Raw genomic sequence first — 14,106 nt, forward strand, 5'->3', positions numbered from 1 at the left:
AAATGAAAGTGACCTGTCTGTGAGGTCAGAGCTTCATCTGTTGCTGGGGCCATCTGGTGAGGAAAGGTGAGGTTTGTAATTCCCTCATGTGAAGTCCTTCCCATACGCCAGGAGTTCGCTGATGATGGCGGCAGTTAAGTTGACTCCAGACCGCTCCTAGACTGAAACGCTTGACACAGCCAGCGAGGACCTCTTCTTTTGGTAGTCTTTCGTACTGAGAGGACAGCAGCTCCTCAGCAGATAAAATATTTCATTTATGTATATATTTTTTTATTATTATTATTTTTCACTGGTGGCGGTGCCCCTTCTGATAGTTGAATTTATAGATGGGCTTCTCTGAAGAGCTGGTTGCTTCAGGGTGCTCAGCATTTTCATTGAAGTGCACTGCTGGCAAGTACAACCTGAAAAACAAAGAAATCTGTGTAAATTACCAAACTGAGACTTTGCACAGCAGTTCAACCCAACACAGGGCACATGAGGAGCAAATCAACTCATTACAAACAGAAAGGGATCTTACACCGTGTGAATAAAAGGGAAGATGACATTCTTTGAGGCAAACATAGGACAACACCTCTCCACATCTTTCAGGACCCTCTACTTTGAAGTGATGTGGAACTTGATTTTTCAGTCAAAAAAGAACGGAAAAATTATTTCCTTGATATGTTTTATTAGCCTGTTACAGAGCCCTGTGCATTATTATTATTACTTTACTATTATTATTGAAGGGGGGGATTATTATAGGGAGTTATTCTAACAACAATAAATGAGAGCCACTGTTCCTGTTTCCTTTACGATGCTGCCTACATACATTAAACATGCACATTCACAGGCTGTTACTGGCCGAGTGATTGAAGTCCCAATCAATGTGAACGCTGTGCAGTCACAACACAAACGTGATCCTCATGAACTGTGTTACAGCGTCATGTAAACAGCAGTAAAGTACAATGTTAAGAAAGAACAACAGTGATTAACAACAACGTGATGGTGCAGAACTTTGAAGTGTGTTATTCCTGAGGTTCACTACATGTTCAGAGTGAAGCTGCTCTGTGTTCTAACAATGCCAACAGTTAGCAACGTTCTTGCGTTAGCAACGAATAAAGAGTGTATTGTCCACTGCTTCCTTCTTTGTGAAATACGACACATCATTCATTCGTTTACTTATGTTGATGATCTTGAACCAGGTAGCACAGTGTGGGGAGGCTGTATCCTCGAGGTGTTGTAGGTTTAGAGTTAGGGGTGAAATGAGCCGAGCACACTCCGTCACACTCTTCCTGAAATGAAGCGGCACATCAGATAAAATAAAGCGTAACCACTGGTGCCGCGTTCGGGCAGGAGGGGTGGTGTGGGTTGGAGGGTTCCGAGGCTGGACTGGTACCGGCTGGGTTGGGCTGAGAGAAAAGTGCAGGAGTAGCTGACGTCATACTACCCCGGAAGTAGGTAACAAGTCAAGATATATTTATTTTAAAGGGCTGACTGAAAAAGTCTCTAGATTTGACAGATTGATCTTGTTGGGCTTTCCAATTATTACCATTTAACATCCTCTATCCATAGACCACTGAAACCCACATCCTGTCAATCTGTGGTGGACTCGGACATTTGTTCACATGATCGTTAAAACATCCACAAACAGACAGTTGCTGCTCCTGTGAAGATGTCTCTCAGGTACCTTTCTAAATCAAATGCTGCCAACCTCACAGCGAGCGCCTCACTCCAGCGTGGCAGCCAGTGATGAATGCCTCCTGTGGCTCTGAGTTAACCAAGTTCATACTGAAACACTCCCCAGAGCGTTTCCATCAATCACAGCCTCTCCCGGGAGCTGTCAAGAGATTTTTGTCGACCCTCTCCCTTCTGCCAATGTGCGGTTGAGCCACAACAATATCCGGCCCACCTCATTTGCTCCCATTACAGAGGCGGCTCATGCTGTTACTTATTTCCCTCCCGACGCCCCTCGGCAGTATATTCAGCATGCACTTCACTCTCCAGCCTCCCTTCAACCACTTACTTATTCATTACAGACTCAAGAAAGCCGCTCTGCTGACAGACACCAGATTTTATAAAGAGAGGGAGGCGGAAAGACGGACAGAAAGAAGTGTATGACTCCGCTGCGTAATGGGGGGACACTGTCAGTATGAATTTAGTGTTGCCGGGAGTCAAAGCGGATTTGCAGACAAATTTGGCTAAAGCGCTGTGAATGAATGAGAAAAGAGGAGGGAAGCATTTTCACTTTCATTAGCCAGCCCTCCCCTTTGGGCTCAAACACATAGAGCTCAGTGCCTCACACGCACGCACACGCACGCACACACACGCACGCACACACACACACACACACACACACACACACACACAGTTTCAGTTATCCTCCTTTCCTGGCACACGCTGTCTCTCCACGTTTTTCTCTCCATCCTCTCCTCTTCAAGATCTCTCATCCTTCTATCCATTCTTCCCATCTTCTCGTCCTCCCCCCATCCCTTCTCCCCTGTGCTCATCATCATCATCGCAGCCTCACCTCCTCCTCCTCTGCTGCTTTCCGCCAATCGCAGCCGAGCGAGGTGTGGTTTCACCACAGGAGGATGGACAGATCTCGCAGAGGAAAGGAGAGAGAGCGGGAGCGAGGAGGAGAGCGCTGGTGGACAGAGACGCTCTTCCTGAGCCACTTGGATTGGCAACGCCAGGCTTTGACACCGTGAGTGATGAACGAGGCGCACAGAGATCCGGAATAATAAGACGTTTCAGAAAATAAATTAAAACTGCGGATCAGAGAGGAGGGGAGGTTCGCTCAGTCTGTGGATACCTGTGCGTATCTGCTCCGGCAGCAGGTGCACCACAGTCCTCTGAGGAGAGAGTTTTCTTTTTGTCCGGATCGGGAAGTGAGAGAAGAAGAAATCTTCCTGGGATTACCTCCCTCTTTTCTCGCCCGATCTCATCTGTTTCTCAGCCACTTTGAGAGCAAACTTTCTCTGCAGCCAGGGTCCAACTACTGCTCTGACTAAAACAATATCGTAAGGAGCTTTTTCTTTTTTAATTCGTGTACTGTTCACTCAGACTGTTTCCAAACGCGGAGTACCGGGGGCACCATCTCCAACCAGAGCGCAGAACCCATCCGAACTGTAAACTTGTGAGTTGTGGCACGAATCGGAGTCCGTGTTTAATTTGAATGTGTTGAAGAAGAGGACAATGTCTGGATTATTACAGCCGCTGCTCAGCCTGCCTCGAGGAAGAGGCAGGGACTGAGGGAAGAAGAGAGAGAAACAGAGAGAGAGGAGGGGAAGAGGAGAAGAAGGAGGGAAGTCGGTGGCGTACGGCTGCCGTCCTCTAGTTCCTTTGCGCCTTTGCCGCACGGGTTTCTTCCTCATCTTTTTACTGGATACAGGGACACAAATCTAGAGGCGCACGGGAAGGAGCTGCGTTCACACCCTGGGTGAGTTTGGCGTGTGTGTGTGTATATGTGCTTGTGTGTTTCCTCTCTTGGGGGAAGAACACGTCGCCGTGCGTTTTCGTGCCAGGCGCGTTTTTACGCGCAGCGCACAAGACGGTAAAGCGGGTTCGGGTGGTCAGTTGCAGCTTGAGTTGAGATCAAGTCGTGACGCATGATGGATCAGCAGAGAGTAAGGAAAGGGGGAGAAGAAGGGGGAGTTCAAATTGAGTTGAGTCAGACGGGAGGCTCGTTTAGCTCGTTTCCACACTGGCAGGGACCGCCAGTAGCAATCTGTTCCTTGTCGACAATATTTGTGCAAAAAAAATGAATGTTGTGCAAAAGAGTTGCGCACAACCGAATACGGATCAGAGGTGGGTCTTTCCACACGTTGTCTGTTTGTGTGATTGTGTCTGTTTGAATGTTTGAAACCTGTAAAGACGGAGTGAAGCTCCACATCCAGACCAAGCTGTGGAAATATGTGCGTTCCTGTGCGCGAGTTCTGAATTGTGTTGTTTTTGCGTAACTACAACTTTGTAGCATCCCTCCTGTGCGTATAAGACTGTGATCCTGTGCGCAACGTAATCCAGCCCTGTCACATCATTTTACATACAAACTAAAGCCGACCTGTCCTTCATCCTCTGCTTTGCGTCGTCTCATCAACGTGCGTGTTTGCGTGTGCGCTCTTGCTCTCACTGAATACCTTTCTGCCTCTCTCCCCTGTCTCTCTCTCTCTCTCTGCGCCCGTGCATGTGTGCGTGATATTGTTGCTCCGTCAGTCACCACGAATGCCTGCCACGCACCGTGCAATTTCTCACAAATTCTCTGAACCGTGTAAGCACAACATTTACCTGTCAGCTACTTTGTCGAGACTCGGCTGCTGTGTATGTGGCCGCGAGAAATCCTCGGAGAAGAAGGAGAGGCGCTGCTGCCTCAGATTTCACACTGAACGCCCACTGCCGCTGCCAGAGACCCGAGGTGGGGAAGAGATCCTGTCAAACAAATAATGGAGGAGAGAGGAGAGAGAAACTAAGTCAGAACCCAACTCCTCGAGCTGGAAAGCGGAGGAAGAAAGACAACAGGCATATTTTAACTCTAAATATATGGAAGTCAAATAAAGCCACCTTCACCAGGTACATGTCAGCAGCTTCAGTTCCCTTCACATCCAACATCAGAATGGACAAAACGTTGACAGTGGCATGATTGCTGTTGTTGAGTATTCATGAAACTCCTGATCTTTCACACCCTCTGGAGTTTTTACTCCAGACACTGGTAAGTGAAACAAAAGAGTGAGCTGCAGTTCTGCAAAACGGGAAAACCTTGACGAAGAGATGGGTCAGAGGAGAAAGGCTACGGTACAACCTCTTTACAACTGGGGTGAGCAGAAAACGTCTCTCAGAATGAACAACAAATCCAACATTGATAGGCTTCAGCTTCCACTCCCGACGGCCAAGAACAGAAAATGTGAGGCTGCTGTTGACAGGGGTGGTGGTGTAATGGTGTGGACGAACGTCCAAGCCAACCCATTGTGTGAACATGACGATTCAAGTTGAGAGAACTTCCGCCTCCTCCCTAGTCACCCGGATGTGAAACAAACAGTTGCATTGGTGTCATGACTGTATTTAAGTGGGGGTGGGATGTTCTTAGTGGACCTTGTTGTGATGTACTGTGGCACTGAGAGTGAGCGTGACACTCAATGATCTAATGACATGTTGCTGCTGACATCACGACCGGATGGAAAAGGAGTATTGAACACTCGATGACTGTCATCAGTGACATCTGGAGCTGAAGGGGGAGCACAGACAGAGTGTCCATTACCGTATCTGTTCAGGTGGGAGGGAAAAATAACGAGTGTTTTTCCCCCCGCGAGCCTCCAGAACAGTGTCAATACGAATCATCTCTGGAACTCTGCTGTAGAGAACAACAGCATTCTTTTCGAATCCTTGCTCGGTTTATTTTACTGTCGGCTAAATCAGATAGAAGGTGGGCAGTTGGATTGAGATCTCGCTATTCAGTGGATCCGTTCCATGAAAACACCTGGAAGCGTTTGTGATGTTTTATTTTTAATTTGTCAGCTGCTTGCATGTGTGGATTGTGAAGCAGCGGCTCCCAGGGCACAGACGCGTGAACGCCCTCCCACTCCCTCTATACATGAGTGCACCCAGACCGAAAGTGACACCAAACAACGCAGCGAGCCGGATTGTGTCTCTTTCTAATTGCTTCGTTTTTTCTCTGTGACATCTCATTGTGGCCAAAGGGATCCTGGGTGTGCACCCATGAGGGCAGCTCAGTTATTCATCCATGTTCGTACATTGAACCCGAGTGGCTTCTTCGACGAAAAGGCTTGTGCAAATACATGAAATTATTTTGAGGAAGTCGGAAACATCCTCAAAATCCTTCCATACGACTGAGAAAAAGCAAACGGGCATCTTTTATCTTTCAGTAGTGTATCACAATATGCAAATTTACATATGAAGTAATCCAACTGTGCATTACATCATAAAAATACTGCGCATTTAAAAAGTAAAAGAAACTTGGAATGACTCATTTTGTTTTAAACTCATTATTATTAATTACTTGTTAATAATTAATTAGCTTGAAATCCCTGATTTGGACATTAGAGAATCGCACACAACTCTCAGTGTAAGCAGATGCAGTGAAGGATAATGAACGCTGGCACTTCATCCTGGGTCAAACGCTCCAGAGTAGTCCACCCATAAAGAATAGCAAGGAGGGATTGCATTGAACAATTGAAAGAGTATTTATTATATTGTTAGAAAATATTTTTCTGAGGGCTGTTCATGGAATGAAACCATTGTACCTGAATCAACATGACATGTTGAGATACACCCAGAATGAAAGTTGGAGGATAAGCACCTGAAACCTGAAACGTCTATCCATTATTAAAAATATCCACAAAACATTTGCAGGTGCTTCACTTACAAGAAGAGAGGTTTTATAATCATGTTTAAATATGAAAATACCTATTTTACACTCTTGGTAGAAAGTATATTCAAGAAAAAAAAGTCCAGGATGTTGTACGCTGAGGAAATCATTCTTCACTATCCCCATTTCATTGTGCCTATACCGACCTTGGCTACAGAAATATATCTCAATGCACTCACATTATATGTGGCTGGTTTTTTCAAGTTAAATGACATCTTTACATTACACAAAAACAAGACATTCTCGTGTGGCTTGCTGTTTGTTGTCTCGGTTTAGATTCACAAAACAGGCAATTTCTAGGGTGATGGCCACAGTAGGCGGAAGGAGCCCTATGACTCACCAGTTATCTTCATGCTTTCCCTGAGTGTTGAAACATTTCTGCAAAGCAATAAAATAAGAGCAAAATTAAACTCCTTCTCAGGAGGACCCTGGTGGAATCCGTTCATCGGCCCCTGATGGTCCCAGCTCCGTACTCTTTTTAAAAGTATATTACTCTGTATGGAAATTTGTTTATCGTGTCCCTCAGTCGTAATAGACAGGTCTCAACAGATGCATTCCACAGCTCACAACTTCGAATCCAATCCCTCAGATATTTTTATACTCTGCGTATTTCTGTATTTTCCCCTTAAAAATCTTTTCTTAGCAAGCTGGAATTTGTGTTTTGCTTTCCCAAGATCAAGACATCAAGGTTTAATTAATTTGTCCCTGGAAAACATTCGGATTGTGTACAATTGCAAAGTTCCAGTGAAAGCACATTCAGGGACGGAACAGATTAAATCTCCTCTCACCTATTGTCCTTCTCTAAACAAAAAATAAATCCATTTGACCTCTTGTTTTTTTCAATTATTTTCCCTCACATTTCTCTCTTACATATTCACCCAAGGTTGCATATTTTTAGGACGCTCTCCACCTGTCTCTGACCTTTGCTCTGCCTCATAAGACATCTAAAAAAAAATCGGAGCTGGATCTACCGTCGCTATCTCGCCGGGAGCCACTCTGCAGAAAAGCGCATCTGCTAAATGCGCGTATATAAATGTAAATGCGTGTGTTTGCTCTTCAAAAATCGACTAGTGCATACGACGCTGCTGTGTCCTTCAAACAGCAAGGACACAGAGATATTGAAAATGCAGGCATTTCAACGATTGATACATAATAGCAGGCTTTCAGATTTGCTACCGGTCTCATCCCTCCCAATTGTGCGGTGTCCTTCATAGATAAGTGGCATATGGGTTTTTAAAGTTCATGTCATGCTGTGCACACAAGGCAGCCTCTCAGTAACTGCTGCATCACTGTTCTTTGGACTGATGAGTATTTTAAGTAAATTAGAAAATGATGGGTCAGTTAATGTATTCTTCCGAAAATATATTGACGATTTGAATTATCCAAAGACATTGATTGACATTTGATTAAAATAAACATTTGCTTCCTAGGTAGGAGTTACTTTTATTTATTTATCATTTTGAATAGATTAAACATTAAGTGTTGATCAGTGAAGAGGTGTTAGATATATTTTGTTACTTATAGGCAGAGCCAGGTTTGCTGCTTCTAATTGAGTTATTGAAACCTATCACCTTATCAGACACTGTCTCCTTCCAAATAAAAATTACATTTGCATTCGAATGGAGCGAACCCTGCCAGCTAGTTCAGGCGGCTAACTCGAGCTGCGCTGCTCCAATCATGTGACACACATCATCATTACTTCTTTTTTCTTTACTTTTTGGCAATGCTTTCATCATGTGGCTGCTCATGATGCACTTCCATGTGCTGATATAGGTCTGTGGTGTTGACCTGTGACTTGGAGACTGCTCCACATCAGGCCTTGCTCATGAACATCTTTTGCTGATCTGTACTTCCTGTGCAACCAAACGTGTGGTTGTTGGGGGGCATACAGTCGTCTTGGGTCACATGATTGGCAAACATGACTAGAACGTGAGACACAGCTCATGAACAAACAACAGATTAAACCCTGGTCCAGACACGCCACAAAACATATCTCCTAAATGACAGCCGTTGCGATTTGCTGATTGCAATGTTTCAAAGTGTGACTTGAAATCGATTAGTCAATGTAAATCCAGGTACAAGACACAATACAAACAATTTAAATCCTGCAAATAAGGGATTTGCATAAGTCTTTGAAATCACACGGATGCTGCTTTAATGATTTTTTCCCCACTCTGGAGACCTCAACGTTTTCTTCCAGGTGTGAGACGCTCATACATTCTGAAACTGGTTGTGCACTGAACCTAATCCAACAGCTCTGAAATAAATTCCTCCCTCGTGGGGGTTGCAACTGTTTCAGACAGGTGTGTGGTGTATCTCTGCTCTACTGTGTTTACCTCGAAGTGTTTTTTATATACCTGCATATATATATATATATAAATATATATTATATATATTTGGCACATCTCATATTTTATGTGCAGAATGTATGTGGTGGTGAAATTAAGCAATGTTCTGAAGCTGCATATATATAGTTCCTCTGCGAGGAGTAATTGATTATTGATTGATGGAGGTACAGCTTCGTTGTATCTCCGTACCGTAAAAGCCGGTGAAGATATCAATGACAATAGTGATGCTGTGAGATATAAGCAGAAGCAGTGGGCTGTATTTTTACCTCAGCTGTGTTGTGACCCAACTTGCTGCAGGTCGTGACGCAGTGTAAGTGAGAGGCGTGACTGTCGTGCAGTGACAAGAACTAACGCACTGAAGCTCGTCAGGTTTTCACTTTCAGCCATCAGCATGAAGATTAATCGAATCATTTCATTGTCACAAATAATTAGTAGTGCAGGGTGTAAGCAGGTATACGGTGCATATACTCAATTATTTTTCTATCAGCGTAGTGTATACTCACTTCTAAAAATAGCCTCTGGTGTGCGTCATTCATTTGTGTCATGCAAGCCAAGTTTTCCCTACGACAGCAAAAGCATCACCCAGCTTAGTCTGCGTCTTACTGGTTAGTTAGGATAAGAATATCAGAGTAAGCCAATCAGAGGCAGAATAGGTTTGTCTTCCCTTTACCTGATCTCCTGATTAAGATAAATCAATAAAAATGCAACTAAACTCGGCCTCTTAGGAAATTCAAACATGAAGCAAACTACTCAAACAAAATGTCAGCAGACGTTTCAGGGCGCTCTGCCTCTCTGCTGCTCGCCAGAGGCTCAGGTAGTGATGGTCGATCAGCTAAATCTGCATCACTGGCAATTTGTCCATTTCTGAGTGAACTAAGTATGCAAGAGTGGTTTTACGTGTCACTGTCACAACACACGGTTTATCCTTTGCTGGATGGGCTGAAAAAAATGAATCAGAGTCTCCAGGCCCCACTACACCACTGCTTTTATAGACAAGGCTTTCATTTAAACTGATTGAGTCTCATCATATTTCAAAGACATCTGTCAAAACAAACTTACTAAGAAAAGTTTATTGGTGGAAATGTTTGGGTTTGCTTGTTCAGATTTTCAGATATTCATCTCTTATATTTCTGCCTGACATCAGTACAGTGGAGGTGAATGAAACTTAATTAAAAAATCACCAGTGACATCTGCTTCAACATTCAGCGTCCCAGTTTCTCTGGATAAGCCTCATACATCAACTTTCTGCTGCAACAGCCCTTTTACTGAAGAAATAATCCGTATGAAACCTGTGGCTAAATAAAACGAAAACCATCCAGTTATTGCTCAAAAAATAAATTGATAAAAAAAAAGCAATTTTTGGACGCCACACAGGTCATTCCTCTCCTCTGGGAGCCATCTAAATTTAGCTTTGAATCAGTCTGCAAAGTACCTGGTGGCAATCGGGGATCCCCCTACCTAGTACTCCAGTGTGTGTGTGTCTGCTGCTCTTTACACAAAATGACCATCACATGCATTTAGTTATTAATCGATGATGTCGGATCATGCTCCGCATCGTTCCGGTCAATTAAACTCCTGGCTGTGCATGTCATGACTTTTTTTTCAATTTCAGTTTAAATACGTTTCTCATAAACTTGGCAGTGAATCAAACCAACACAAAGTAAACTTCAGCACTGTGGAGTTCCTCATAACTTCTGATTAGTGGTGTTTATTGTTGAAGTGTAATATAAGTGCAGAGGTAGTGAGGGGGGAGGACATGCTGCAGGGAACAAAGATATCGGACCTGTGATGTGAGTCTGCCTCAATCCTGAAGTGAATACACTGTAAAAAACATTTTAATGACAATTAAAAGTGATGAATCATTTTTATCATTTTTATTTTCCAGAGACCCCCCCCCCCCCCCCAGAATTCTGCTGTTGAAGCTTTCAGGGGGTCTCAAGTGTCAATCAAGGGGTCTTGAGACCCTTGTGCACAATGCATGATGGGAGATCAATATTGACTGATGTTCATAGTGGTAAAATAAGGTTCACTGAATGTGTGAATAAAACTACCTGGATAGATACCCAAATATACAGATGCTATTAGACTGAGATCTTGTTTCCAAAACTGCATTTGAAATGTTTTTATAGCAGCTTCTGGTTTCAGGCTTTCCACCACAATAGTGTTCGTCTACCTTTGTTGTGTGGTGTGGAATGATGGGATGGCCATTGTTTCAGTTAATCATAAAGGTGTTAGATAGGCTTGAGGTGAGGGTTTGTCAATTTCTTCACATAAACCTTGGATAATTATTTTATGGACCTAGCTTTTTGTCATATTGAAACAGGCACATACCAAACACTCTGTTGTATTGTAGTATTGTTTGATGCTGCAGTAGAAAGACTTCACATGTTTCAAACCTTATCATCTAGTCATAAAAATACTTAAAAGCCAATATTAGCAACGTTTTTGACCATACCGTGTAAAACCTTTTTTATTACTGTTTTTAGTGTAGATATTGGTCTCTGGGATGTTGTCATGGCTATTTTAATATATAACCAGTGCAAGTGACCAACTATAAGTATGTTCCGTTTGTTAAAAAGAAAGTGAATCATGTTCCCAGATCTTGAGACAACATTGCTTATATTTGTCTAAAACATGACAGACACTCTTGTGTATTCAAATTGGAATCATACTCAAATAGAGACAATCATTATGAGAATGGAAACAGATAAAATTGGCATTCTTGCCTGTTAAATGACCCAAACACTTAATCCATGACGACAAGTGATTATCAGTTATCCATACCGATCACCTACTAATTGGCTCACCATGCCATCCCTATTCGTCGATAAAAAATCAGAAGGGCCTCCAATCATACTGCCGGTATGTTTAGCTGTGTCAACCTGTAAATGATGACAGCCGGTATACCGAGCTCTCTGAATCCCTTATCCAACATTGAGATTCGCCTTTATCTTCCCTTGTTTTTGTGCCAGTCATTAGAAACGGTATCTCTGGGGGAAGACAGAAAAGGAAAGATGAAACAATGGCCCTAACCACCACCCTCACCACTGCTGCTCCAATCTGTAGCGCTGACATGCCTCTGGTGGCAAACCCTGGAGATGTGTCTGTCTTCAGTTGCTTGTTTAAAGGCAAAACAGGGGGGAGCGTCCGAGTGAATGGGAAGGAGGGAGGTACATGAAAGGCAGTTAAACTCTCTCTTTCTCTCTCCTCTTTGGCCCCTTCTCCTCTCTGCACACATCAAAGTGCTCCTCTCTTCCAAGGAGAAGCCTCACGCATCCCACGGCAGCTGTAGTGGGAGGGGATGAGGAGAGTGGGCCTGAATGAGCAGAACGCTCCATTGTTTCCTGTATGTACATTAATCCTGAACTGGGCTCCAACATGGACTGTGGTGCTGCAAAGACTCATCCTACACAGGAGATGTGTGAGAGTGACTGGGCATTTGTGTGTGTTGATTGTTCATGTGGGTGGGGTGTGTTTAATACTGTTTTTACCACTACATAGTGAAAAACACAGCTTTCTGTTTTACTTAATCCACTGAGGATTTTTTTAAAGCCGATTCCAAATGCTCTTATGGACTAAACAGTTGAGTTGTGTGGGAAAATGTCTTGTCTCATTAATACATTTTTCTTGAGCGATCGGTCCATCGTTCCCATAAGGCTTTGGGGAAATTGTTTTGCTGATGCTCATTTTAGGAAGGTCAAGCACAAGATGAAGTCTTAAAACGTATATAAATACTACCGTTCAACTTCCCCATCACATTAGGACAATATTTGATTTGTAGTGCAAGTTGTTTATCAAATTTGATGTATTCATGTGCAAATGGTACGTTATCAAATTGAATATGCAGCTTCAGCATTTCAATACATTTCCAACAGAAATGTGATACTTTGTTACAAGTCAGATTAAAAAGAATTCTTCAAATATGGTTATTTCTAAATTTGCTGACATAGTGGAGGTAAATATGTTTAAAACAGGGATTTGAACATCTCTTTTTTATCACCCTATACATAAGAAATTTATTTCAAAAGCCCTAAAGCATCTTATATATATATACACACCATGTTTGGATATAAGAACTGTGGAATGCTAACTTTCAGTGAATTTAGGACAAATCTACAGAGGCAAATGGACAAAATGTAAAAGTCAGATAGAAGATGTTGTTCCGCTTGTATTGTCCTGCCTATGTCTCTTTAATTTAAGCAAAAAGCTTGATTTGTTGAACAAACTTTTAATATCCATTACCTAACGGATCACATGACTAAATTTAATTAGAATACGTGTTAACACATTTTGTCATCTTTTCCGTCTCTGGATAAAATCTGCACTAAATTAAATCACTGATGCAATTTTCCTTTAGCCTTCATCAGCTGCTTTGTCTTTTTGTGTTTGTTGTGTGCATTTTCAATAGCTGGCTCTTTTACCTCCTCCAGTTATTCTTTTCAACACCAACAAATTAAAGGTCCAGTGTGTAAGATTTAGGTGAAGGGGAACTATTGGCAGAGATTTAATGTAGAATAATCCTCATGATGTTTTCTCAAGTTCATTTCATCTAAATTGTATGAATTGTAGTTTTCTTTACCTCAGAAAATATATATTATATCTAAATACTTTATATTTACATCGAGGAGACCCTCTCTACGGAGGCCTCCATGTTTTTCACATTAGTCCAGACTGAACAAACTAAACACCTTTTGAGTTTTTATGACAACTGAAGCTACCACAGTTTCTTTTTCATGTTTGGAAGGAGAGGGTGAGGTGAGGGGTGTTCAGCTGCAACATGCAATTTCAACACTCGATATCACTCAATTCTACAGTTCTTCTTCCTGTTGCTCCTAAACACAAAGAGGCTTCAACATTCTGTGGGCAACAGCGGTTGTACAATAACAAAAACCACAAGGACTGCATTAGTGTTTTCCTTCTTATTAATTATTGAGAAAAAATACAATTTGCATTACACATGCAGCACATTGTTACTAAAATAAATGTATACACGAAATGTTAAACCATAAAACTTCCAGGTCCAAAGAAGAAGAATCATACACGAGCCTTAAACTCTCCTGGCGCAGAGGCAGTGCATTATTCATGATTTATCCAGCATCTCCTCCTCTCCCCTCCCTCTCCTCCACCCTCTGACAATGATAAGGAAAGACATTTAGTGGTGAGAAATACAATGATTATAAGTTGCAGCATTGATCTGTGTATTGACCTATATCATCCTGAGTCAATGGCTCTGACATCCAAACTCCTCCCATTGATTTTTACCAGTGCCACCCTCCCTCCCTCTCACTAACACACACACACACACACACACACACAAACACACACACACACACACACACACACACACACACACACACACACACACACACACACACACACACACACACACACACACACACA

The 14,106-nt window shown here is 42.7% G+C and overlaps 1 protein-coding gene across 1 annotated transcript in view; it reads left to right on the plus strand.

Annotated features, from left to right (window-relative positions):
- Positions 1-2,594: 2,594 nt before the first annotated feature.
- Positions 2,595-14,106, plus strand: part of brinp2 (bone morphogenetic protein/retinoic acid inducible neural-specific 2) — a 203,675-nt gene continuing 192,163 nt past the window's right edge. Inside the window, exon 1 of the mRNA XM_020099489.2 lies at positions 2,595-3,418. The gene's annotated coding sequence lies outside the window, so the exon portion shown is untranslated. The remainder of the gene's footprint in view (positions 3,419-14,106) is intronic.

The sequence above is a fragment of the Paralichthys olivaceus genome, chromosome 16 (assembly GCF_024713975.1).
Source record: "Paralichthys olivaceus isolate ysfri-2021 chromosome 16, ASM2471397v2, whole genome shotgun sequence".
Classification (NCBI taxonomy): Eukaryota; Metazoa; Chordata; class Actinopteri; order Pleuronectiformes; family Paralichthyidae; genus Paralichthys; species Paralichthys olivaceus.